A 26,701-nucleotide genomic window follows, 5' to 3' on the forward strand; every position below is an offset into this window, starting at 1 on the left:
TGTGTACTTTCATGCATTAAGTGCACCTCTACCTGCATTTTTGTAGATTTTTCAAGTAGAATTTTACCCACGTTGGAATGCAGAGAAAGTCAGTACCCACATGTTTGGTAAATTCCAGCACAAGACAGCGTGAGACCTAAATGTATTTATATTCAATCTATGTTATGTTAAATGTTATGTTAAATGATTCTTGTTAAGCGCACTAACACCCGGAGGTTTCTTGGCGCTGGCTGAAGGGACATGTAAGTGAGCGGAGAAGAGTTTATTCAGAAAGGGTAAACAAAAAAGTCTTGAGAAGTTTCCTGAACTCAAAAAGGGAATTGCTGGTTTTGATGATCAGAGGAAGGGAATTCCAAAATTTAGGGGCAAGAAAAGCAAAACGACGGCCTCCAAATTTATTAAGTTTAAATTTGGGGGTGACAACCAAGTGATGAGATGCTGAACGGAGAGAGCGAGCAGGTTGATACAGGGTGATCAGGGATTTCAAAAAAGCAGGACAAGAGCAATGAAGGGATTTGAATACCATGCAGCCCATCTTAAAGGCTGCTCTCTCCTTCACTGGCAACCAATGAAGCCTACGGAGCAAAAGCCTCGCCGATTGCCACTTAGGGATCTTGAATATGAGGCGGGCTGCCTGGTTTTGTACAACCTGAAGGCGGTGTAAAATGAATCGCGGGTGTGGAATTAAATACTATAAACATATAGCCCACTCTTTCAATGCCCTCTTTCTAAATCCTTTTTAACCCCATTATGTTGAAGTTATTTATGTCTTCCTATCCAAAAAACAATTCATATAAGTCCAGCTTCCCAGATCTTCACCTCTCTTGATCATTTAAAAATTACTTTCTGGGACCTCAACATATGTGATAAGAAATCAAAGTACATAAGTATTCTGCTGATCTTCAACTCTCCCTCGCTGTCACTTGAAATCAATGTCCAACATTTAGATTCCTGTCTAACTATCATTCCTTACTGAATGATGCTATGATTACGTATGGTAATCCCCATTACTCTTAGTCCTACTCGTCCTCGACCCAGTCATCACACATGAGGTATTCCACACGACAGGAAACAAAACAGGAAACGCTTTTAGACTCCACCCACCCTCCTGTCAGGTGCTATAACACACCTCACCACCAGAAGCAAGTCCTGATGTACCAAGCACCAAAGGCCTGGAAAGGGAGGGCGGGCGGGCGGGTAGTATGACTGGGTCGAGGACGAGTAGGACTAAGAGTAATGGGGATTACCATACGTAATCATAGCATTACCTCTACGTCCCTCGTCCTCGACCCAGTCATCACACATGAGGCATACCAAAGCAACGCCCAAACAGGCCTTTGGCAACCCACACACAACAAGGCACAGACCAGACACAAAGAAGTGCAGCAAGACAAAGTTGCAAGAAAACAACAGAATCACAGCGGAGGGGAAAACCCCCACAGCCAGCAACACCCCACGACCAAAAACAAGTCCGGTCAGACAAGGCACAACCCCACCAATAGGGTCGCATGAACGCGGACTCGGAGGCCCAGGACCCAGCCCGACAAATCCACTAAGAGACACACCCAGGTAAACAGCCCAGGAGGCAGACACGCCCCGAGCGGAACGCGCCAGGACACCCGACGGACTGGGCAAACCAGCACCAAGAGAGGCAAGAGCAAAGACCGCCAGAAACCAGCGATCCAAAGAGAGCCAGGAAGCAGCCGTAGCCAAACCAGCCAAGCCAAATGACACGGAGAGAGAGTCAGAAGAGCGAAACACCCCAGAACGAGCCACAGAAAGTACAAGGCACGGACGAGGCCAAAGGAAAGAACAGAAAGCCACCAGGCACGACAGAAATTCAAGGCCCACAGACTCCAAAGGGTCAAAAGGGGAAGACTGTAAAGCCCCCAAGACCAAGGAGACACCCCAAGGGGGCGCCAAAGAGCGACCAGAAGGAGAAGAGAGAAATTCCGAAAAAGGCAAGAAAACCAACCAGCCATCAGAAGGAAGAAAGGAATCCGGGACCCGGAAGGCACGGAAAGCAGCCCAAAGGCCCAGCAAGACAACCAGAGGAGGAACACCACCTCAAAAAAGAAGACCAGCTCTCCGAAGAGGAAGACAAAGTAGACTACCCACGAGAAGCCCGCAGCACCAAAGCAAGTGGTCGGGCAGACCACGGGTCCCAAGAGACATCCGTCCAACCCCCAAACCGCCAAGGAGAGGGGAACCAGAAAGAGGGACGGAGATCACAGAGGAGAGGGGTGACGGGGCAGAAGCCAAGGAGGCCCCATCGCCAGGCCCAGCAGAAGAGGAAACCAGGACCACCTCGGCCAGCGAGGCAGCACTGCCACCACCTGAGCCCCCTCCCGCAGAACCGTCAGCAGATAAGCAGGAACCAAAGGAAAGGGAGGAAAGGCACAGAAAAACCAGGGAGGCCAAAGGAGAGACATGGCATCCACCCCCCATGCGCACACCACTGGAGACCCGGAGTAGAACAGGGGCACCAGGGCATCGGACCCCGAGGCAAACAAGACCAGAGCCGGAGTCCCGAACCCCAGGCAAAGCATCCGAAAGGGCCCGGGAGCCAAACACAGGGACAGAGATGAGGGAAACCACCGACTCAGGGAGCCCGCCACCACATTGACCACACCCCCAATGAGTGGAGCAGACAGGGCCAGAAGAAGAAGCTCCGCCCAAGCCGAGATGGAACAAGCCACCAGATTCAGGGAAGAACCGCGGGGCCTCCCCGCGAGATTCAGAGATGCCACAGTCACTGTGTAGTCCGATCGCACCATGACATGGCAACCTTCCAGACAAAGACGAAAATAACGAAGCGCCCTCTCCACTGCAAACAACTCCCTCCAGTTGGACGACCTGCGAGACTCCGACGGGAGCCAACGCGCCAGCACCACCCAACGGGCCAGAGTCGCGCCCCAGCCCGAGGTGCAGGCATCCGTGGTCACAACCAGAGGAGGAGGGAGACGAAACAACATCCCCACGGAAAGGCGGGAGGGTTCCAGCCACCACGGAGAGCAGACACAACATCCAGAGACCTAGGAACAGGAACCGCAAAGTCCAGGACAGTAAAGGGGACCCACCGCTGCACATGCCACAGCAGAGGCCGCAGAGGAACCCAGGCCCAACAAAAATTACCAGGTCCGTGGAAATTTGAGCCCAAGACCCGCCGAGGCGGGGAATTGAACCCTGGTCCCGGGCTAGACCCCGCATCAGGGTCTGACGCTCCAACCATGGAGTCCACTGAAAACAGAAGCAGCCATGTGGCCACGAACCTCCAGCCACTGAAGGATGGGAGCCGAGGCTCGGGACAACAAGCACCGCAGCAAGGAATGGAGGCGATGAATCCGGGCGTCCGGCAGGAACACCCCGCCCAACACAGAATCGAACACTGTACCGATGAAGGTCCTCCGGGTCGCAGGCTCCAGGCGACATACAGGCAAGTTGAACAAAAACCCGTGGTCCCTGAGCACAGACACGGACAAGAGAAGGTGGCGAGACACAACCTCCAGGGACGGAGCCTGAACCATCCAGACACCCAAATACGGGAACACAGACACCCCCAGGAGATGTAGATGGGCCACCAAGGGAGCCACCACCATGGTGAACACCCGGGGGGCGGACCGAAGACCAAAGGGGAGGACGCAGAATGGCCAGTGCTGATCCTCCAGGCAGAATCGCAGGAAATGCCGAACCGTCACAGCCACCGGGACGTGCAGACACGCATACCCGAGGTCGAGCGTGGTGAACACCCAACCCGACAGGACAAACGGAAGAACCATCAGGAGGGCCTCCATCAAGAACGGGAGCATCCGTACGAACAAGTCCCGACCCCGTGCAACAAGGCCAGGTGGCGGGATCAGCGAGAACGTCCCAAAGGGCGGTCCAGTCAGGAACGCCGTGGACCAGACCCGGCACCCCTCAGGGACCATGTGTATACTTTAAAGGAACGCTCCACGAATTAGCGAGTCATCCTTGCGCAGGGGCCAAGCAAATCTTCTCTGTATCGTTCCAATTATAGTATATGTGCTGCCGAAGCGAGCACTGCAGAAACACCTCCAGCGAGACACCAAACAGACGGGCACCAGAGAAAGGCAGCCGCAAAGCCAAGGAACGCGGGCCGCGTCCGACATCCAATCCCGCAGTAATAAGACACGGTGGGCAGCAACAGAGGAACCACAGGACACAGCAGAAGCCCACCATACAGGAACAAAGGTGATGGCCGACAGAAACACCACCAGGCGCTCCATAGACTCCAGCAACTCCGGACAACTGGCACCCTTCTGCATGGACGAAAACAGGGACTCGAAATCGGCCAGCAAAGACTGGGCAACGTACCCCCAATAAATGCCAGAACGAACAGCCAGATGAGAAGCGGCAGAAGACATCAACAGGGCAGAAACTACCCACTCGTCCACACCGTCCCACAGAATGTGAACAGCAGCCATGGAAGGACGACCCACAAGACTGGCCACCACAGAGTCCACAGGAACGGAAATAGGCAAAGTGTCTGCCAAATCCCATAACGGAGAAAGCAAGGACACAAACCAGGGCATGGAGAAAGATCCGTGTCCTTGTACACCCGCAACAGAACCCAGGACACAAAAGAGGCACCAGCAGAGAAGAGGCAACAGGCCACCAGTGCAAGAGAACATCCAGAGAAGCGATGGGCACAGATTCTCAGGAAACCCCACGGCAATCCAAACATGGGAAAGGAAGACAGTCAAGAGCTCCCTGGAAATGGACAAGACCCGCAGCGCAATTGCAGGAAGCGAAGACCCCCCAGATGCAACAGAGGAAGAAATTCCGAAGAAAGGCAGAAACCCCAACAGATTCCAAAAGGGCGACATGAAGCCGGTCCCAGCACATGAAAGGAAAAGAAATCCAGAATGAGCAATAGGCGTCAAGGCGCTGGTGGGCGTCAGGAAGAGTAATCAAGCAATAGCCCAGAGACACATGGCGCTGGAGCAACCCGCGGCCAGCGCAGGGGATCGAACCATGAACCTCGTGGACCGGAGTCAGGCACCCAGGCCACTGCGCCACACCCCTCCCTCAAGCAACAGAAGAGCCCCAACAACAGAAAGAGACTCCAGAAGAAGGCGCCCAATCCAGGCATCGGCACACCTCCAGGCACGCACCACCGGAGAGGGGAGGGACCCCACCGGAAAAAAACAAAAGGGAAGATGCAGGTACAGGAGAGGAATACCTACCCTCATGACGGAGATTGCACACGACCAGCGCTCCAAGCTGAACCAAAAGAAAAAACAGTGGCCAAACATCCGGTGCAACTACCCCTGGAAAAACATTAGAGGGCAGGACGTAGCACAGTGTACAAATGTCAAATGCATCCATTCCAGTAAAAAAGGCACCATCAAGGGGCAATGCGGATGTGGGGCAGGCGAGCCACGAACCGTGAATCCCAGCACCAAAGTCGGCAGCGCCAACAGCACGGCCACATCCACATCCACGGAAGAGCGCAGGCTTCGCATGGAAGAGGCCCCGGATGCAATCCCCGGCAGCTCCAGGAGTCTCCGCACAGGCACAAGGCTGAGGCTCAGGCTTCTGCAATGTTAAATCTTCAGAGCCACACAACCGAGAACAGGAACAGGCATGGCACCACCCATCGAGGAAATGGCCCCAAGAACCGGAGCGCCCGGAGCCCACCCGGGCGCCCGCCCACACCAGCACCCGGCACACCGAACACTGCCGACGGGCGGAAAAGAGGGCAATGCGCATGCGTGCAAACCCAGGAGGACGCCGCCAAGACAGCCGGCAAAGCACCGCCGCCGGCCGCCCCAGTGCAGCAGGGAGAACAACTCGTCCTTCTTCGCAGGCACACTCAGGAGCCAACGCCAGGGCCCCCGCAAAACAAAGAGGCACTGGCGAGAACGGGGAATCCAAAGGGGAGGAGCGCGCCCCACAACAGCCCAGCACTCACAGCCCCAAACTCCTACCTGCACTCCAGGAACCAGGCAGGAAAGGACAACGAGTAGCAGGATATCCGGACGATCCACAGCACAGCCAGCAGCGGGAACAGAGACCAGGGCAGGAAACGAAACAGGAAGACCCATGAAGCCAAGCAGCACAGGTCACCTGAGCCCAGGAGGAGAAAGGGAAGCCCAGCAGCCACACTCCAAGGAATCCCACGACGGTCCATGGGAGTCCCCCCAGAGCCCAGCAGTGGAGGATCCACAGGACAAACGAAGCAGGTAAGCGCCCGGCACTCACCCCAGCGTCTCCCATCAAGTAAACCACCGACAGGAAACAAAACAGGATTTGCTTCTGGTGGTGAGGTGTGTTATAGCACCTGACAGGAGGGTGGGTGGAGTCTAAAAGCGTTTCCTGTTTTGTTTCCTGTCGTGTGGAATACCTCATGTGTGATGACTGGGTCGAGGACGAGGGACGTAGAGGTAATTGACTCTTATCTCATCAGTCATGATTCCATGAAGACTAAGGTCTAGGAATGGCTCTCTGCCATCACCCCCCACTCATTGATTGTCCTAAATACAATGAGTTCTACTTATATCTTTCCATTAGCCTCAAGCATCAAATTGTTTGAAAGGGGAAAAATGACAGTTATTGGCCCTCTGTTGCTTGAGCCCTGTTTAGTATTGTTAAACTTCAGATACTCATTCTTTTTCATTTCGTTGCGCGCACTGCATCGCATTTGGCGATGTAGTGCGTGCAACAAAATTAGTTTTATTTATTTATATGTTTACTTACCTGTATTTGGCCGTATTCCATAGTTTACAATCCCCCCCACCCTGGCCCTCCCCCACCCTACGTCACCACCCTGCAGTACTCCCACCACCGACCACTACTGGAATGTAGTACTTTTGACACTCCTTTCTCACGTGGTTAGCTAGAGAGTTGTTAAGTAGTTTGGGAAATGGTGCTGTTATGACGGATATATCAGCAGCACTCCTGAAGTAGAGAATGTTCAAACAGAAATAGTATCCTCCCTTAATGCTGAACAATTGTAGATTAGTCTAAGCTCATTTCAGGACTTAGGGTCTCGTTTAGAGTTTGGAGGGGGGTTACTCCTTCACAAACTTGATGGATATCCTGGCCGCCGGTGTACAAGTGCCATGGGATATAATGCACTTGAAATAAGGCGGATGGGATATCTGTCATGTGAGTGACAGAGTAACCATTCTGCCAAACTCTAAATCAGTCTCTATGTCATGAAGTTGGACTAAACTAAAATTGGTGGTGCTTGCCCAGTTTGCTAAAATTGCGGATAAAGAGAAGCAGTGTGCTACTGGTATATAAGTAAAAAAATATGAAACAGCGACCTAGTTTCACAAAACCATTGCTAAACTGCTAGCTCATCTATCACATTGTCAGTGCATTTATTAAGTTGTCCAGGTATCCAAAAGTGCTGACTCATTTATTTGGTAGCCAATGTTTGCAAAATTGCTGACTTGTGTATACATTTTCCAGAGCATGCAAAACACCTGCTAGTTTATTAATGTCCGTGCATGAAAGAGTATAGCATGCTTCAACTGGGACCGATTACTGTGCAGTGTGGATAGGGTAAAGGTCGTCATAATTAGGGTTTTCTTTGGTGGGAACCCAAGTATCTCATACCAGAACGTATAAGAAGGGACTGCGATTAACAGATCTATCAGAGATGGTCAGCTGTTTTACCATTCAATGTTTCATTTCTATGCTTGAAATAAATGCCAATCCTAGAAATCACTTTATGCAGACACGTCATTTAACTGGCCGAAGCAGAATCGATTATACCATCTAGGGCAAGGCAAGGCACATTGCGATGCAGCAGGTGGACTTGTGCGGCATAAAGTACGCGTATGCTGGAGTCACTCAAATTACAGCTTTGCACGCTATACTTGCTATTTCCATAGCCTAATTTGCTACATAAGGCAAACACGTGACATGACCTAGGCAATTCTACAGTTCATCTTTATTGCTTTGGAGCTGCTGGATTCGGAGACTCGTTCATTCATATGAGCCATTTGACCCTCACCCTGCCGTAGTATTGATCCATAACCTCTGCTTTGTAAAAAGTAAGAGGCCTCTATACAAGGCAGTTGTGTACACATTAACGTACTGCATTGCACAGTGGACCCCTGATTGGTTATTGATGGGCTGGCAGGAAGTGTTTCCAATGGTTTTCCATTGGAACAGAAGTCTGCAATAGACAGTGAGGCGGGAGAATGAGTTCCCATTGGGGAACCCTGCACAGGCTGGAGGATCTGGGGCTGCTTTCATAACGTGAGGAGAGAGGGGTTCGCCATAGCCTCCCAACCGTAAAACAGGCTAAATGGGATAAACGGGTTTCCGTTTACCAAACCAAGATTTATTGGAGAATCTACCCTGAGCCGATAAGAAAATCATTTTGCATTGCAAGTACAAATCGATAACTTCTCTTATGTGTCCCCAGCATTGTATATGTTTGGCTCTGTGACCTCCAAGGTCTCCGCCACACTTCCGAGGTGTTCTTTCCAAGCAGGAAAGCCGAAACGTAAAGCGTTGCAAGTTAATTATTTAGTGAAGAGATTTAATGCTACAATTCGTAACAAACTTGTCTTTGGGAGAAAGGCGAGGAAGTGTATTTCTTGTATGTGCGTGTGAGATTTATATAGCACAAAACATGAAAGTAGATTCCCCAAAACTTCAGGGTTGCAGAATTGACACCACACGCCCTTTGCTCTCCAGTGACATCATAGTGTTGACACATTGCCCCACCCTTAGTACTGAAACACATTGGCCTCAGAATTGGGGGCTTGTGGTCCTTCTCCGTACAATCGGATTCTTCTAATTCCTCTATTGACATGTATATTGACTTGAAGGAAAATTGAACTAGAAACCCATTAGTTAAATTAGTCACCCAGTCGTTCATCCGTGAATTAATGTATTCATTCATTGATTAGTTCATACTGTTCGATTAGTCGTTCATTTAGTTTAGTCATTCGCCTTTTCGCTCATCCATCCACTTATTTGCTTACATATTAATTTATGATTTTAACATACTGGTGTGAGTGAAGAAATTAAGAATACAGGACTATCTAAGCAGCTAGTAGGAAATTGCCATTGTCTGTGATGGGGACAGTAAGCAGTGAGCGGGTTGACAAAAAGCTTCTTAAATGCGTTGTGGCCTGCAGGGGACTGGTTTCATAGCAGTGACATCACAAGTGAGCACCCTACACTAATCTTCTGTGAGGATGTTGCCTTTAGGGCTAGAGCGGTAGACCTCGGACCTAGGGAACCGGGTTCGAGTCTCGGCAACAACGCTTAACATCCTGTGATTCTGGGCAAATCACTCAGGGGCAGATCTGCAATAACTGGCGCATCCCTGGATATCAGCAGGGATGCGCCAGTTATTTTGCGTCACGGCAGACACCTCTTGCGCCACCATGGATGCGCTGCATTTACAATGCGGCACACCATGGGGCAAGAATAGACAGATGCGTGACGCATCTGCTGCCGTAAAAGTGACGTATTGCTGGAGTTGCGTCGCAAGCCCGGTGCAGCTCCAGCAAGGCTGGAGGTGCCCCTATGCCGCCTAACATGCTGCGCCAATCCTTGCGACTGCTTCAAGCAGGTGCAGGGTTTTGACGCAGCATGGCCGTAAAAGTGACTGAGTGAAATCTTGTAGATTTCACTCAGCCACTTTTAGAAGGCGTTCCTGCGTCGGAACACCCCCCCCCCCTCTCTGTGCTGGAACGCCCACATGTGGCGCAGGGCTTTACAATGGGACGCATCTCCCTAGATGCGTCACATTGTAAATACCCCGCAGCATGGCGCTGGCTTTGCGCCGCCGCTGCGTCACAAAAGTGACGCAACAGTGGTGCAAATGTGGCGTACGGGGCTTGTAAATCTGCCCTTAATCTCCCCATGCCTAACAAAAATGAATGTGGTCATCTGTAACAAAACTGGTGCTCATGTAAAGCGCTCTGATACTATACCCGATACATCGTGTCCAGTTTGTGCTATATAAAACTCAGGGGAAAAAAAGAGCGCGCTAGCACTTTGCTTCGGAACTGCAGTTGCAAAACGGATAAACTATCTAACCAGAGAGTGTGCTTCCTGTCTCATAATGTTGAAAACCTATAAGAGAGATGTTTATTTTCAACAACCTAGTCGGTCCTTCTCGAATGTGTCTTTCTAGTTAATTCGTCAAATGGCTGATGACAGAGACAGCGCTAGTGACTGGACTGTTGCAAAAATAGCACCCAAAAAGAAATAAAGAAAACTTCAGAGGCTCAAGAATGATACACCAAAGAGTGCAGGCGCCAGATTCGCTTTCACTGTTTGATAATCTCGAGTGAACAGATGAAGCTCACAAATGAGCAATGTGCACAGTAGAAATGAGCAGCACACACAGCAAGTAGGAGCAGGACACATAGTAGGAATGAAGAGACTTCTTGATGGGGTTAGGGGGCGTGTTTTTATGTTCATTGTAAAAACATTTAATACATACTGAATATGTATTATATATATATATATACACAACAAAGATACTCCTTCCGGACTTCCAGGGACCCACGGAGAGTGGCACACACTGCCTCCTTCCATCTTCTCTCCGCGTGGAGAGAAAATGGAAGGAGGTAGAACATGGGTTGGGAGTGCTGAGAGATGAAGGGCGTGAGTTTTGAGTGTCCAGAATTTAGTTCTGGGCACATCGGACATACTATGGTGTCAATTGTTGTTTTTGTAAATGATCATTGTTTTTGGTTTGGTTGTTGTTCCTGTACAGGATTTTTGAGTTTTGCTCCCCTTAAGTCATTGTGTTCCATCGTCTAGCACATTCTTCGTTCATCCATGTGTATGTTAGATTCCCCATGTTAGACTAATGTTCTGATTTGTGACCTTTGCCTCAAATTGTGAAGCGCTCTGATATCCTTCGGGATCAAGTTTGCGCTATATAAAACTTTATAAATAAATAAAATAAATAAATAAATAGGTACCCATGGTAATCAGTGCTACATCACAAAGGACCAATGGCTGTCATACTGTATGTATGACTAGCCGCGGCAGAATTTCAAATACACAGGAGTAATCTCAGTAATTCTGTGTTATTCTTTGATGTGGAATTGCCACTAATAATGCAATTACACCTGATTTTGTAATTAAGAATCATTTGGAGAAAAAAATCCTACGGTGAGTGCACTTTGGCGAGCGTGAGAATCTGTTCATACTTGCTATTCTTTTTTGATGCGAGGGTGCATTTTGCACAAATAAAATAGGGTTAAATGCCTCGAGTAATTTGGGGGGAAATGCTTCCCAAAGTGCACATTCATCGAGCGTGAGTGGCTGATTGCACTTGCTATTCATGTTCTGTTGCATTTAGCACTATTTCTTAACACAAAATACATCCTTGCGATGATTTTGGAGACGAGGGGGCATTTTTGCACTTAGAAAATAGTGCTACATGCGTGCTACATGCGTAATTACTCTTCTCAACCGATTCTGCATTATCCAATGGAATTTGGGGGTAAATCCATGGGATTAAACTACACGGTATTACGCTAGTTACGCCCACCATGATTTATGACCATACTTTTGACAAAGACAGCCCACACATAGACTCCTGTGAATGTAACTAATATGCTGCGTCTACAGCAGTGGTGTATCTTCGCCTTGTCTGTATTGCAAAATGCCTACAAAGTTGCAGTTAGACACAGAGGTCTCCACATCATATTTGGCAGGACATTACTAATGCATTGCTAATTAAGCAATGGCCAGCTGTGGGTCGCATCAATGTGAATCTTTGTGCTCTATGCAAATAAGTTATTCTTCTGATGATGCTGGTAGGGAAATTCTCATCAAAGGGCCTGTGGAGGCAGAAACAGAACAAACGGTCTAGGATAAGACCACTGATTTATTTCCAATTTTAATTAAATTGTTATAGTGACACTGCCAGGTCTCCTGAAACCAGTGAGCAAGAGTTACAGTGAACTTCACCTTAGGCAACAAAGCACAGACACCACATAGTTACTCATGCCTAGTGGTGTAATCACTGTCTTGTTCTCCACAGTAGTACCAGAGAGAAATAATGAATCTGCTGGATTGTAAATGGGTCTACATTAATGCTTCCCCCATGAATAAGGATGTATTGCTGTAATCTCTTTTCAATTGGGGCATACCTTCTGCTGTGTGATTTGTTATATTAATAGGACAGGTATTCTCCAATGAAACTTGAAATATACACTCCACCCTATTACACAAATAATGGACCTTGAGATTATGCTTTCATAGAAGCATACAAGGAAACTTTATGTCTAGACTAATGACTAATGTTTTTATCTACACTCGTCCCTTAACAAGTACCACTATCATGAGATAAGTGCCCGAATCACTGAACGATCCTCTACAATGCTGAGCTAATAATGTATGCAAAGTGTACTCAAGAAAAAATTATGCAGTGGGTTTGAAGCGCACAATAATTGTTGGACAGGTTATGAGCCTACGTTGTCACAGAGTTGGTATGTGATGGGTTTGGGTTGAGCTTGGTTAGATTAACCAACTGGTATATTATACATCTGACTGCAAGTGGGTCCAGATAACTAACTGCCAAGGCTATTTAGGTCTGCATGAGAGATCATGAATAAAGGCATATATTAACATTTGCCTCCAGGATGGCTATCAGTGTGACTTCTCTTACCAAACATACATTTTGAATTATTTCAGCTATATATCAATAGAAATTAAGTAGGGTTTCCATGAAGTAGTATAGATGTACTTCTCCTAATTGCAGCGGGACATTACAATTGATTTGGTTGTATGTCAGAATATCAATGAAAAAAAAGTAGTTTGATATACATATCATGGCATAGATATCTATATAAATGTCACTCCATTTGAAGTAGATTTCCTATTATTAACTACAATGAGGAGATATATTTGGAAACAATATTTTGGAAACAATATTTTAGTTTCAAGATATTTAGACCACAATATTCTGGTACCATACAATTGATTCACTTTTCGTAATATCCTGGGGACAGGGAGATATAATCGGAGCTCAGAACTGTAATAGGAACAAGTATATTCCTGTTGATATGTGGAGATTTAGACAAGTCAGAGAGAGAGAGAATATATGCTCTTTTCTGTGTGATTAACGTTATTAAACAGCCTTTATTTTACTACTGACTTCTAACCCATTTCCATGTTATAATACTGAAAGAAAATAAACATTTCCAATGGTCTCTGTCTCTCTTCTTCTCTTCCTTCTTTCATTCTCTCTCACATTCATCCACACATGCACACAAAATACACATATGCTTCTTGTTATCAAGTGTCTTTAGTTAGAGTGACACCCTCACTACAGATCATTATGGCCACTTTCTCCAGGTCATTACAGACACTGTCTCCAGACCTGAACTTTTCACTTATAATTCATTAATTTCAGATGTGTTAGCCTAATTAGTTCAATGGAAGCAAAACAAGACTTTAGCACCCAGAATGACCTGAGCTATTACAAAAAAACAAGCAATAGAAATAGTGTCCATACTGACCTGAAGAGCGGTATGCGCCCTATATTTAGTTCATCAGGTCAAGTCTTTGATAACCTATGGTGTTCTCTGTGATCCTCATCTACCAACCCTATTCTTTAAAAAAAACTTTCCAGCATAAATGTTTATCATCAAAGGTCTGTGGCTAGGATTAACAACTATTACAGCAGCAACTACTGATAAGGATTTATTAGCCACTAATCCTCAATAACAGAAATCGATGGATGACCAACACGTGGTTGAGTTGAAATGGTTGAAAACCAGGGATCTTCTTTAGAAATTGGAAGATGGGATACTTTGTCTCAAATTTTGCAATTTTCTGTCGGCTGTATTACAAGTGCATTATAGCTTATGCCACTTTTTATACGGGATATTAGCCATGTTTGTGCCACAGTTTATCACTGCCAAACTCTAAAAAAGTTCCTTAGTTTCTACTACAGACTTAAGCTCATACATTGCATAAGGTAAAGTACCTCTAGCAGCGCATTCCAATTTTAACTATAATTTGAGTGCCCAGACCACACCGCAGACAGCGTCAAGAACTTAGTAGTCTTTCTAAATTCCCGCACGTTAAAATAAAATCAGTAGCATCTTCCAAGCACAATATGAGGCCGCTAGGCCAATGGCGACTGTCTTTTGTTTTGGGCACAACAGCAAAGACAATTGTTGTAGACCACTGTTATTTCCTCCTGATGGGAAAGCAATCATAAACATTAAGAAACGTCAGATGTTACTAAAGTCAGCAGTTTAGTATAAAAAGTAATTCTCCGAGAAAATACTACATATCCCAATACTTTACAACAAGCACTGACTGCCAGTTAAGAAGATCATTTGAGACATTAGCCATAACCCATGAGTCCTTGTGCGTTGAGGTGACTTTGTGAGGTAGTGCATCTGAATACATCCAAACGGCCATATGATTCTGTGGCAAACCCTGACTTAGATGCCACGATTATACAGGATTCATCCTGGAATAAATCCTTTTGGTCTATGATTGAAACTCATACCAGGCTCTGGGCACCTTCCTTCCTTTCAGCAGCTGATTAAAACATTCCTGTTCTAATGACCTTACTCTGAGTTGGAACCTTTAGAGCTCCCGGCTGATCGTTTGCGTTAGAATTGCTATATGTGCCTAATGGTGATGAACAGAAGAAACTATCTCATTCACTTTTTTAATTTAAAAGAGGCGATTAGCCAAGTCAAATTTGCATATCCACAGCTTATTGTTTGTGGATTGAATCTCTACAGAGAAAGAGCTGTATGATGAAAGCATTTTGAAACCTCTGTTGGAAAGAGCACATTTAAGTGGCAGGCGCTTTATCTATGTAAGAGTGAATAATTCTCCCACTGCTAATCATTTTCGGAATTTGAAGATAGGAGCTTCCACTAAGTCTTGGATGCATGGAGCCAACTCACAGCGGGAGGGACACAGAAAGAGTAAGGTAAAGATCCATGATTTTTTTTTAAAGCCACGTGATGCATTACTGACAAGAAATGAAGGGTAATATTGAAGGAATAATATCACTAAGGGATTGTAGGGGAGAAATACGACCTCAATCACAATCTCACAGAAATATCACAAGCACAAAAAATGCTACTTGTCTACAGCCATGAAAAGGATGCAAATGACAGGGGTAAAATTCATTCTGTGTCTACAACATTTCTATTCACTTGAAAGGAAAGTGAGTTTATCTGTTGTTTGTCTTAAGTGGCACTATCACCGTGGTTCACAGGGGTCACTCTTTCTGTCTGTGATGTTTTGTGCTTTACCGACTGCATATTGTGGGGCTTTATTATGAGAGTCCTGCGTCACATTTGCACCATGTAAAGTGGGAAAGGGGTCTCATAAAGATTTATGAAGCCAAGCAAAGACACCCGGCATGGCTTGGAGTGGCCTCATGAATCGTGAGTAAGGTAATACAGCTCAAATCACTGCATCGCCTTATTCTGTGCCCAGGAGGCGTTTCATGGCCGTAGCTGTGGGTCTTCCCATGTAACGCCCATGAAATTTGACACCGCCCTAGATTTATAAAGTGATGTTAACCTAGAGAAGCGTCAAATCCATACGCCTCCAGAGATGAGGAGTAACGAGGAGAAATTTGTTTATTTCTCCTTGTTTTTTCCTCTTTCCATGTGGACTGCTTACAAAGAGGAAAACACCTTGTAGGATTGTTATTATGCAGAAAGGTGACCGCTCCTGAACACAAACATTCCTACCTGCAAGGATGCCTACATTGGTGCTAGGCTGCCAAAAAGTTGCCAGCGCGGGCAGAAAAGACAGGAATGCACCGTATTTCTTAAATACTGTGCATTCCTGCCCTTTCACTTTGGCATAGGGCAGGGCAAAAAGGTGTCTTACTGCTCTGTCTTATGCCGCATAAAGGAAGCCCTATGTTTTCTGTGACCTGCCTGTGACATAAGTCACTGTAAATCCTTCTTGTAGTAATTGTGCTGACTGTCTGTCCAGTTATTCTTTGAAACATGGATCCATAGCTTCCTTCCTTATTGGGGTACGGGCCCTTACCCAAATGCCCCCTAGCTTTGTCCTGCTTGTAAAACCTGCCCTTGAGCCTTGTTCACTGAAGCACTGAACTAAACGATATTTAACTCCACATTTTGTGCACATTTGTCTGAATTCGCTTAGGAAGCAATAAGAGTCCCCTTTATTGAGATTCCTGTTGGATATGACAGGTTCACTATTTGCCTGTCCTCCACCCTTACCGGGGTGGGCCAGCGGCGGCCAGCGCAGGTAAGTGCCATGGGGTGGGTCGTGGGAAGGGCAGGGTGTGAGGGTGGGAAGTCGACAGAGGACAGTATAGGTAAAATTAAATACAAATATAAAAGCTATTTTATCGCCTGTCGACTTCCCCCGCCCGCCACGCCCCACCGCCCCACTGCGCTTACCTGCACCGGCCGCCGCTGAGTGGGATGCCCTAGACATATATTAAAGATGCTAGAAGTTTTCAGGCTATATGCTTTAAAATCCTGTGCATGTTGCACTGGCTACTGTTTTCAAGTTTTACAGTGTGCTTCTAACTGCATTTCTGTATTTTCTAAATGTCTCTTTGTCAGCTTTAATCACATTTTCTGTACCGCGTGGAACATGCAACAACTGATGTGCAGGGCCCCTAAAGTGAAACTGTGTCACATTCAGCAGATGGCCTCGGGCCAGCGGGTGTCAATAGTTCTGCCTTGCTTTCACTTACACTGATGCTTTTGGATTTTTTAGATTGATTCATCAAGCTATTTTTGGACACTGGCTGCGTATTGAAATAGATCTCTTTCTAAACATGATTGCCACACTGAAACGTTAGTCTGTTTCACATTTTCAAACAGACATTGGCGCAGCCAGGATTCAGAGTCAGATTTGCGACCTTTGACCGTACTTGGTGTGCATAATTAAATCAATATCATGAATATATTTCAAATGGAGGCTTAGATGGGTTCTTCAATAACTAATCTATTTGGCAAAAGCTTTCAAGACCCTGTCAGAATTGTTTATTAATAAGAAACAAAAGACTTTGCACTTAAGACAAAAATCTACACTGAGAGTTCACAAATGAATAGTTCTGAAATGGGTTGAGAGCATGATCTGCCAAATCAAGAAATTTTCATTGTTGAAAAGGGCAGATGAACTCACCTATTGAGCAGTTAGCAACGTGTCAAGAATTTGGTCTGAACAAATCGATATCTAGAAGACTATGTAGCTTTACAAACAAGCATAGGAAAGTCTTGCATTTTTTGCTATATACATTACCAGGTGAGAAGCCTTACCACCAGTTCTTACACTACTGGGTTTACTTTCAACTCTGTTAAAAAAATAAAAATAAACTTTATTTCCATTTTATTTTTCATCTAGTCCGGGGTATTTTTTTAACCAGGTGACTCTCATCTGCTCTCATACAGGCACATGCATCATTGTTGGCTTTTACGATTTCTTAATTGCAATTTTTAATGAATCGCAATTAAGAATTTGCAAAAGCCAATGCATGAAGAAATCGCTGAAAAATTTGCAATTTCTAAACATTCCTTATTTGCGACTCGCAAATTATGAGTCGCAATTAAGGAATACCTCCCCATTCATTCCTATGGGCCTAGAGACCCATAGGAATGAATAGGAAGAATAGGAAGACATTCTCAATTTGCGATTAGCAATTAGCAAATAGCAAATTGAGAATGTGATTTCAAGGGTGGAGGGGTGTCCAAAGGACACCCTGTTGCACCCCTGAAATTAATCTGTGCACATATGTTGTGCACACATATGCCCTAAGGGCATGTGTGTGCACAACATGAAACTTTGGAAAATGCACAAAAGTGCATTTTTCTAAGTTTACGCAAATTACCATGAGGTTCAACCTCATGGTAATTTGCTCCCCCTACATGCGAAATCGCTATTTTTAAAACTTTCATGCATTGCATTTAAGGAATCGCAAAATACGATTCCTTAAATGCAATCGCAATTTGGGAACTCGCAAATATTTGCCAATTCTCAAATTGCGAGGGCCTTCACCCTTGATGCATCCCAAAAGCTGATTTTGCGATCGCAAATGGCCGATTTTTGCGATTCGCACCGTTTGCGATCGCAAAAAGCTTTGATGCATGTACCTGATAGAGGAGCCGCCCTTGCACATACTACAGAAAACAAGTGGAGAGTTACTTAGAAAACAGAAAGGTTTCAAGGCTTTAAGCAAGGCAGTATGGTTTTGGAGGGCTTAGAATTAGTAGCCTCTGAGCGCAGTGCTCAAGGTCTGTTGGTTATCAGGTGACCAGTGTCATCATTTATATAGTGCATGTTCTCATCAAATAGATTGGCTAATGCAACTAAACGTCCAGTTGAAACATTGTTAATTGGTACAAATGTAAGTGGAGTTGCAAAGGCACCCTAAATCACATTGATAACATCTGCTTCTACAGCTTAGATTGAGATTGGGGTACCTCCAGGCCATATCCTTTAGAGTGTGGACGATCAGTTAATTCACATTTTAAATCTCTTGGGACTTTTTACATTATGTATTAACAGGGCCAGACTGGCCGTTGCGGGCACCGGGCAATCCCCCGGTGGGCCGCAAGGGTGGGGGCCGGTTTTGGGCCCCTGGGGGCTGTTTTTGTTACACGGCCGTTTTTGCAGAAAACCGGCCCCGGCAAAGAGCTCGGTCGCATCCCCCAACCCCCCGTGGGGGCTGGCCGAGCACTTTGCCAGGGCCGGTTTTGGTTCCCAGTCTGGCCCTGTGTATTAATCTCACTAACTGTTCAAATCGGCAACTTAAAATATATATTGCACCATCTGATCTTCCATTAGCAGACTGTGAAAGGTTTTAATCTGTACAACTGATTTTATTTTACTAGATTTTAAACAGTTTCAGAAATGTAAATGATGGTTTGCAGGCCTCATTTTCTCAATAATTACGTTGTGTCTGAAAGAAAACTGAAGAGCAGTTCTTTACAGTTTCAATCTGGATTTGAAAATGTTCAGTATAGTAGATTATGTGTCTCCTGCCTTTTTGTTTCTCTTTTTGCCTTCAGAAGATAAATGGACAATTCAAAGGATTTAAAGGAATTTAGAGAATGTACTTAGATAAAAGAAATGGAAAGGTTAGACAGGAAAAGTTTAAGATAAGGCCCCTCAAGAACCTTTAATTATCAGAAGATTTTTCCTTATTAGACCCCAGGAGACTATGGCATCCTAGATTTTTGCAATTTACCTGCTATTTGGCAACATATAGATCAGCTTCTCAACTGGATTTTTTTTAGTGAACAAGTTGTTTGCCAACGGTCCAGAAGAAATAATGGCCAATTCATTTTCTGATCACTCCCTAGTTTTGTTTACATTGAGGCTGGGTATTACTCCCAAAAAAGGCCGAGATGGCAGTTCACAAAATCTCTTCTAGAAGATACCACATGGGTGGCAGAAACTAGGGAGTTTATCAAGCAATTTGTCCAGCTTAATGAAAATACTGCCCCAATGTTTATGGTTTGGGAGGCATTTAAAGCTACTTTTAGGGGCCAGATGATATATTATAAGGCAAGAACTAGGAATGAATGTAAATCGAAGATTCTGGAACTCCAGACTGTCGTTGAGAAGGCGAGACAAAATGTAACCCTAACAAATACTTCATAGTTTATTATAAGATCACAACAGCAAGAACTAGCTAAAGCCAAGGAGCAGCTGAAGGATTTTTTTGCTACAGGAGATTGCAGGATTTAGGGCCTACCAACAAAAGCTTTATGAGGAAAGCCAGCAGATTGGTAGATTGTTGGCATGGTCCACTAAAAATCAGAAAGCGGCTCAATTAATCAGTCAAATTAAAAACCCATATACAGGCCTGCTAGAAGATGATAAGCAGGCAATTACTGAGGTGTTTCTCTCACATTTTGATTGAATATATGCAGAAACACAGGAGGTGGATGAGGCAAAATTGACAGTGTATTTTGAAACATTGGAGCTACCACAGTTATCTCAGCAGCTTATTGAAACATTGAGCAGCCCAATAGGAATCTCAGAAACTCGATTAGTTAAAAAAAAGTATGCCTATTGCTAAAGCTAGTGAAGTGGATGGGTTTCAGGTGGAAATGTACAAGGTATTTCAAGAAGAATTACTACCCTTTCTAGTAAAACTCGTCAATCAAGTTAAGGACCGGGTGGACATCCCCAAAAGTTTTAAAGAATCAGCTCTAGTAATTTTTCTTAAAAAGGATAAAGATCCCAGCGACCCTAACTCCTATCGTGCCATTAGTTTGCTAAACATAGACTAAAAAATGTTTACGAAAATCTGGGCAAGAACGGGCGCTCCATGTGCACAATAGGTGGTTCACGCCGCCCAAAATTGTTTTATTCCAGGACGGTTAATGGCATCTTGTTTGGAAAAAATGGGGCCCCTGCCTAATAGGATGAACCCTGGCAAGGTCAATTAATTCTTTAGAAAAAGAAGTGCACACCGGGTTTCGTGTATTTTAAAACTGAAAGTGATTTAGACATGTGATTATATCAATAAATCATTCTGCACTCATATAATTATTGTTCATACCGTTTTTTTTATTTTATTTTGAGTGATATCTGATTTTGTTTATTTTGACAATTTTTTTTTTTTTTTTTTCTCTTATTATTTTTACTTTTTGCACATATACATATACTTTGTTTGTTTCCCAAAACCGTTTTCCTGTACAAATATCTTAAGAAATTATCAAAAAAATAATTATTAGATTTAAAAATAACCACTTAATCGTTATGAGAATTGAATGAAAACGCAGAAATTAATTCCTTCAACGCGTTTCGGCCGTTGCCTTCCTCAGGAAATCTGCTTTGTTCTTTGTAACAGTTAATGTGGCTAAAAAGTGATGAAAAAATATATCTTTAGTATCTCTTATATACATATACGTATTACACATGTCTTATCCTCTCTTCATTTTATTTAAACATTTACACACTTGTTCTATTTATACTTCTTACATTGACGCAAACTCCTAAGTAAGCTAAGGGCCATCAACAGCTGAACACTTCTATATTTACATCTATCTACACAATACTATTTACATATGTCTATACATTTGTTACCTTCATCCTGTACAATATGTACATTTGTCTTTAAATCCCATTTTCTAACTCATATGAGTTTACACAGTATTCATTATTGCTTGCAGATGGTTGCTGCCCTACAAGACTTGTGCCTTGGCCTGGTATATCTAACCCTAAGGAAACTCTCTTGACCTTTGTACATTCTATAGGAGTAATGGCATCTAACACGTATTTCCTAATGCAAGCCAATGATTATTTTTCCACTAATAAGATTAATGCAGTGATTATGATGATGGATGTTGAGAAGGCTTTCAATTTAGTAGATTGGAGTGCTTTGTTCTTTATTTTGGGGAAGATTGGCTTCCCCCCACAATTAATACAAATTCTAAAAGAGCTTTATAGTCATGTGGTAGACATAAATTATTAGCGGTTCAGAAGCCGGCAAGGTAAATTTTTAAAGAGGCACACGGCAAGGCTGTCCGTTATCTCCCCTCTTATTTTCTTTATTTACTGAACCCCTAGCTGTAAAAATTCGAAATAGTTTAATGATTTTGCCACCCCATAGATGGGATGGCACAAATTAAGCTATACGCAGATGATATTATTTTATATCTTAAAGCTGAGGGGTCTAATGTACAGAATGCACTTGATGAAATCCCAAAATTTACACAGATTGGGGGATATAAAGTGAATTAAGTGAAAACCAAAATTCTTACATTTAATACAGGGCCATCCGCTATTCCCGCTTCCATCCAGTTAAGGCCACCGCACCCAGTTATATATCTGGGGATATTTGATACAAACGATTTTGGTCAATTATTTTCTTTGAATTATAATAGTATTCTCATAAAAGTAAAAAAACTATTAGATAAATGGTCTCTACTTCACTTATCATTAATAGGACGGATTTCTATGGTTAAAATGTGAGTGCTCCGTTTGTTTCTTTTTACGAATCTCCCCTTGAAAATTCCAAGCCCTTATTTTAAAGAGCTAGATCATATGATTCGAAAATTTGTGTGGAATAATAAACATCACCGGGTGAAGTTAACGACACTACAATTGGACGTAGCGTCAGGAAGGTTACCACTGCCACATTTCTTAACTTCCAACCAGGCCTCCTTGACTAATTTACTTTCACAATTAGGTGAGGAAAATTCAGTTTTTGATAATTTCTTGTTAATAAAAATGCTGAAGGAAAGTTTTATTAAACTTCCCATTTCTTTACGATTAGCGATACTTCCTAAGAAGACCAGATATAAGGTGGTACTGGCACTAGCAGAAACAACCCAGTTTTTTTAAATCACAAGATATTCCCGCATTTCATGCCTATACCCCATTCAAGACTGTGCAGTAGGAGGTCTTATTTTGCCCAGGGGAGTTTACCAAGCATAGCAAGAACTAGGCTACGTTCAGCTCGGGGATTTTTTATAACCACAAAACTCTGATCACTTGGGAAACGGTCCGATTGCAATCCCGTATATTGACCACAGACCTCCCTTTGAGTTTTCTTCAGCTAGATAATTTTCTTAAAAATAATTATATTATGATGGGTGAGGCAACATGTCAAATCACAAGGCAAATGGCAAATAAAATGGTGGGGGTAGGATGCTGGTATTGTGTTATTACATCAAAAGATTCATACCTAAGAGATTTTGACAAAAGAACTCCAGAAAATATATGTGGAGACGGGGGCGTACATTTAATACAAAAGAATGGCAACAGCTTAGTGAGCTAGCGAATAGAGTACTCAGAGGCGCACATTTTAAGAGAATGAATTGGCATTGGCTTAACAAAATGTGAAAGACACTTAGATTCGAGGAGCCCTATGCTAAACGGGTAGGAGCTACTATAATATTTATTTATGTATTGTGGCATGGAGGAAAGGAGATTATGAGGGGCCGGTGTTCTTTCAAAGCTAATTTTTGTATTTAATTTTATCAGCTGATGCTGGCTATCATATCTGCACCTTCAATGACTCCCGATATCGATTGGTATATCGGTTAAATTTAGCACTTTATTGAAAAATAGCGCTGCGATCAGCACAATACACCTTGAATAAGCTTTCAAACTACTTTATTTAGTAGAATATCAGCACATTGCACACTGCACTTTCTATAGGCTTTGATCTAAATGCCTGGCTGGGATACTCATTTTATAGCTATTAAATCTCTTCTTTTGCTGCTAGTCATATATGTATTGTAAATAAATGACATGCTAATTTGATGTAGCTACTGTAGAGCGTAGCCATGGGATTATACAGGAATAATCATGTATGTATATATGTATGTGTGGAGAACTACTGGGAAATAAGCATAAGCACGGATCATTGGTTAATATAGGCCACTGAGAAATAAGGTTTTTTTTTTCACGGAATCTAGGGATGTTATCAATTGGATAAATGCTATTAGTGTCTCTTGTTATTTACTCTGTAATAACATGTATTCTGTTTGATTTGATTAATTTCGTTTGTTTGTTTTCCTGTTCTAATAAAAAACAATAAAAAAAAGAAAGAACCTTAAAATAAGTATTAAATGGAAAAAGCAATTACTTCTGAACCATTGAGCCCGTTAAAAATAAGATGTTAACCAAATGCCATAGAAATCACAATTATCAGAGAGGGGATGTTCTTGACATTCTTGCAGTTCACTGGGTCCATAGGAGGAAGGAACAGGGGGAAAGAGTAGGAAAAGGAAATAAGATAAAGCATGATTTCAACTCTCCAATAGGCTCCTCATGATTAAAAATATTTACCAAGCTGAGATACAGGCTATATTTACTAAACTAGGCTGTATCTAAGTAATGCTAACAAGATCTCAGAACTACCTCCTCAGAGCCTGCTTCAACTCAGCCAAACGGTTTTTGATCATTAATCAGAGGTGGTGTGGTACCAGAATATTGTAATCAAAATATTGTAAAATTGTGCCCTAAGTACTTCTTACAAGAATAGCATCCACTGGGGTTAATAATAGAACCTCTAGCCCCAAAAGGGAAATATTTTGTAAACTATATTTAAGATATGATTTTTCTGTCAGACAATATTTTTACCAATTTTTGTTAACACATGATACACATTGGACTGATCATGACTTATCAAGAATACATGGTGCAATCAAAGGTGGCTAAAAATTAAAACTTGTAACGTCCTAAATGGCAAGGGTATGCTCAGACATAGGTCCCTCAGTCACTATATCAGTGAAACCGAACTATATCAAACTGATGTGCCCTAATCAGGGCAAAATAGGTCTTGGGTTGCTTATGTTCCGGTTCAGGGAGGACCTTGTTTGGAATTTCAGGTTGGACAGGCCCTATTGGAGTAACATCAAGAGTGATTTGCATATGGCGGGGTCCAAACTGATATGGCAAGGTGAGCAAAAGAACGAGGGGTTAAGATGCAACCTGAGCGATTGCCAGTGGTTAGACAAATTGCAAGCATTGCTTTCACCACTTTTTGTGTGCTTGGAATAACTATCATCCCTTCCCTTGATCAACCACTTCCTTGGTCAAGCCACTGTTTTACTAATCTGCAGAGTTTGCCACAGATAGCTAAAATCAATATTCCACCGCCCACCCCTTAATCATAATACCATCCACCAGCTGATACCATTCAACCTAGAACATACTGTCACCATTCTTGTCTAAAGATATAGACGTACAGACTTTGTATCAGCATACTTTGGAACATTCACTCCTCTAAACCACATTCACATTAATTTCATGACAAACACAAATCAGTTGATGAGATGTGTGTCACAAAACCACAGATCAACAATATTTAACCTTGCTGCTTTTTCAACCTTAATTTAAAAAAAATTCGGACATTGATCTAACAGCTGTCACTGACACTTGGTGCATCTCCACCTCACTATTCTTTTATTGCCTCAGCAGTTGAGGTGACAGCTGTTCTAATAAAACAGGGGCAATTGTCATATACCACCTACCTGGTAGGAATAAACATTTGTGGAATAATAGCCTGACCATTTGGCTTTATGCATAGTTTCATAATTTGCAAAACCAAAGGGGAGGACCTGGCTTGGCAGTTCGTGCTTGACTGTTCCCATGTGGCACAGTGTTAAGACTGATTTGCATATGGCTAGGTTCAAACTGGAAAGTCATGGTGAGCAAAGAAACGATTGATTTAGGCCCAGATCTCCGTACTGGGGTGAATGTATGACATTGTTCTGCATGCTGTCCATCAACAATTGTTTTTGCATTAATTTCATTATTTGAGCTTATTTTTTCTCTGTGATTTAATCTTCACTGGCAAAATGTGAGTATGCAACCCCATCTCACTTGAAGTTCTTCCTCGTAGAAAATGTTCTCCAGTGAAATGATACCCTTTTTCAAGCAATTAAATTCTAAAATGTATGTATGTATAACCCATGTATAACCCACTTGTAGAGCGCAACTGTCACCCAACGGGCATCCTGGCGCTGTGATGAAGCAGATCCCCGAACACAGTTGTAAAGCTTTATCAGCAAAAGGAGGAGAGCTATACTAGTCTAGGGAACAGATATGTTTTTAATTCTTTTTTAAAAGACAGAAGGTTTTCTGAGCCCCTGAGCGATAGTGGCAAGTCATTCCACAGTTTGGATGCCGTAAAGCCAAAAGAGCGTCCGCCCATTCGCTTTCTTCGGACTTTGGGAACAACAGCCAGATAAGCAGAAGCTGATCGAAGGGCTCTGGTGGGGGTATACCAGGAGAACAATTCCTGTAAAGGTAAAGGCCCCAGACCATGCAAAGCCCGAAAGACCAAGCATAAAGCTTTGAACTCGATCCGTTTAGGGATGGGGAGCCAGTGCAAGTCACTGAGTGCCTTGGAAGACGAGTCAGAGCGTCGACGGGAAAGTGCTAACTTGGCCGCGAAATTCTGCACTCGTTGTAGCTTGCCTATTGCTGTGGAAGGTGCCCCCAGAAGCAGTGCGTTGCAGTAATCGAGTCTGCTCAAAATGACACTGCGCACTACTTCTGGTCTTGCATGGGCAGGAAGCAGAGGAAGAATCTTCCACAAGGTACGCAGCAAACCCATACAGGTGGATACTGTTTTGTCAATGAAACCATCTAGTTGAAGGTTCGGTTCCATTGTTACGCCCAAGTTCCGAACTGATGTGGCTGCAACTGGCGTACCTTGAAAAGAGGAGGGCCAAAAATCCTGGGGTAGAGGTCGAGGGGCCCGGTCCGCTGAGCAGTTCAGCACCTCCGTCTTAGAGCTGTTAAATTGTAGCGAGTTGTTACTCAGCCAGGTGGCCGTAGTGACCATACACTGATGAAAGGTCTCCCGAGACACCGCATTTTCTCCCTCAAAGGAGAAGATGAGCTGGGTGTCGTCAGCATAATTGGTGACTGAGATGATTTAATTAACTTGACCAGTGGCTGGAGGTAAAGATTGAAGAGAATAGGGCTGATGGCCGAGCCCTGGGGAACTCCCTGCCCAACCCTTTTGATGGCAGATTTGAAGGGGGGCAAGGCGACCACCTGATGTCTGTTGGTCAGGTAGGATACCAACCAATCCCGAGCCAGGCCCGACACACCAGCCTCCTCCAATCTCCTGGTCAAGATGGCATGGTTGACCGTATCGAACGCTGCTGACATGTCGAGCAGCACTAGAAAGGCTGCTCGTCCATGGTCAGCACGCGAACGAAGGTCACTCAAAACAGTCACCAAAGCTGTTTCAGTCCCATGTGCTGGTCTGAACCCAAACTGCGCCGCATCC

General features: G+C 44.0%; 1 protein-coding gene and 1 non-coding gene across 6 annotated transcripts in view; one reads left to right on the forward strand and one right to left on the reverse strand.

Annotated features, from left to right (window-relative positions):
- GRIA2 (glutamate ionotropic receptor AMPA type subunit 2) overlaps window positions 1-26,701 on the forward strand; it is a 512,702-nt gene that overhangs the window by 138,306 nt on the left and 347,695 nt on the right. The gene's annotated exons all lie outside the window — the stretch shown is intronic.
- LOC144820558 (U6 spliceosomal RNA) lies at window positions 3,936-4,042 on the reverse strand. The gene has a single exon (XR_013607846.1). It is a non-coding gene; the product is annotated as a U6 spliceosomal RNA (small nuclear RNA).

Source organism: Lissotriton helveticus, chromosome 2_1, assembly GCF_964261635.1.
Source record: "Lissotriton helveticus chromosome 2_1, aLisHel1.1, whole genome shotgun sequence".
Classification (NCBI taxonomy): domain Eukaryota; kingdom Metazoa; phylum Chordata; class Amphibia; order Caudata; family Salamandridae; genus Lissotriton; species Lissotriton helveticus.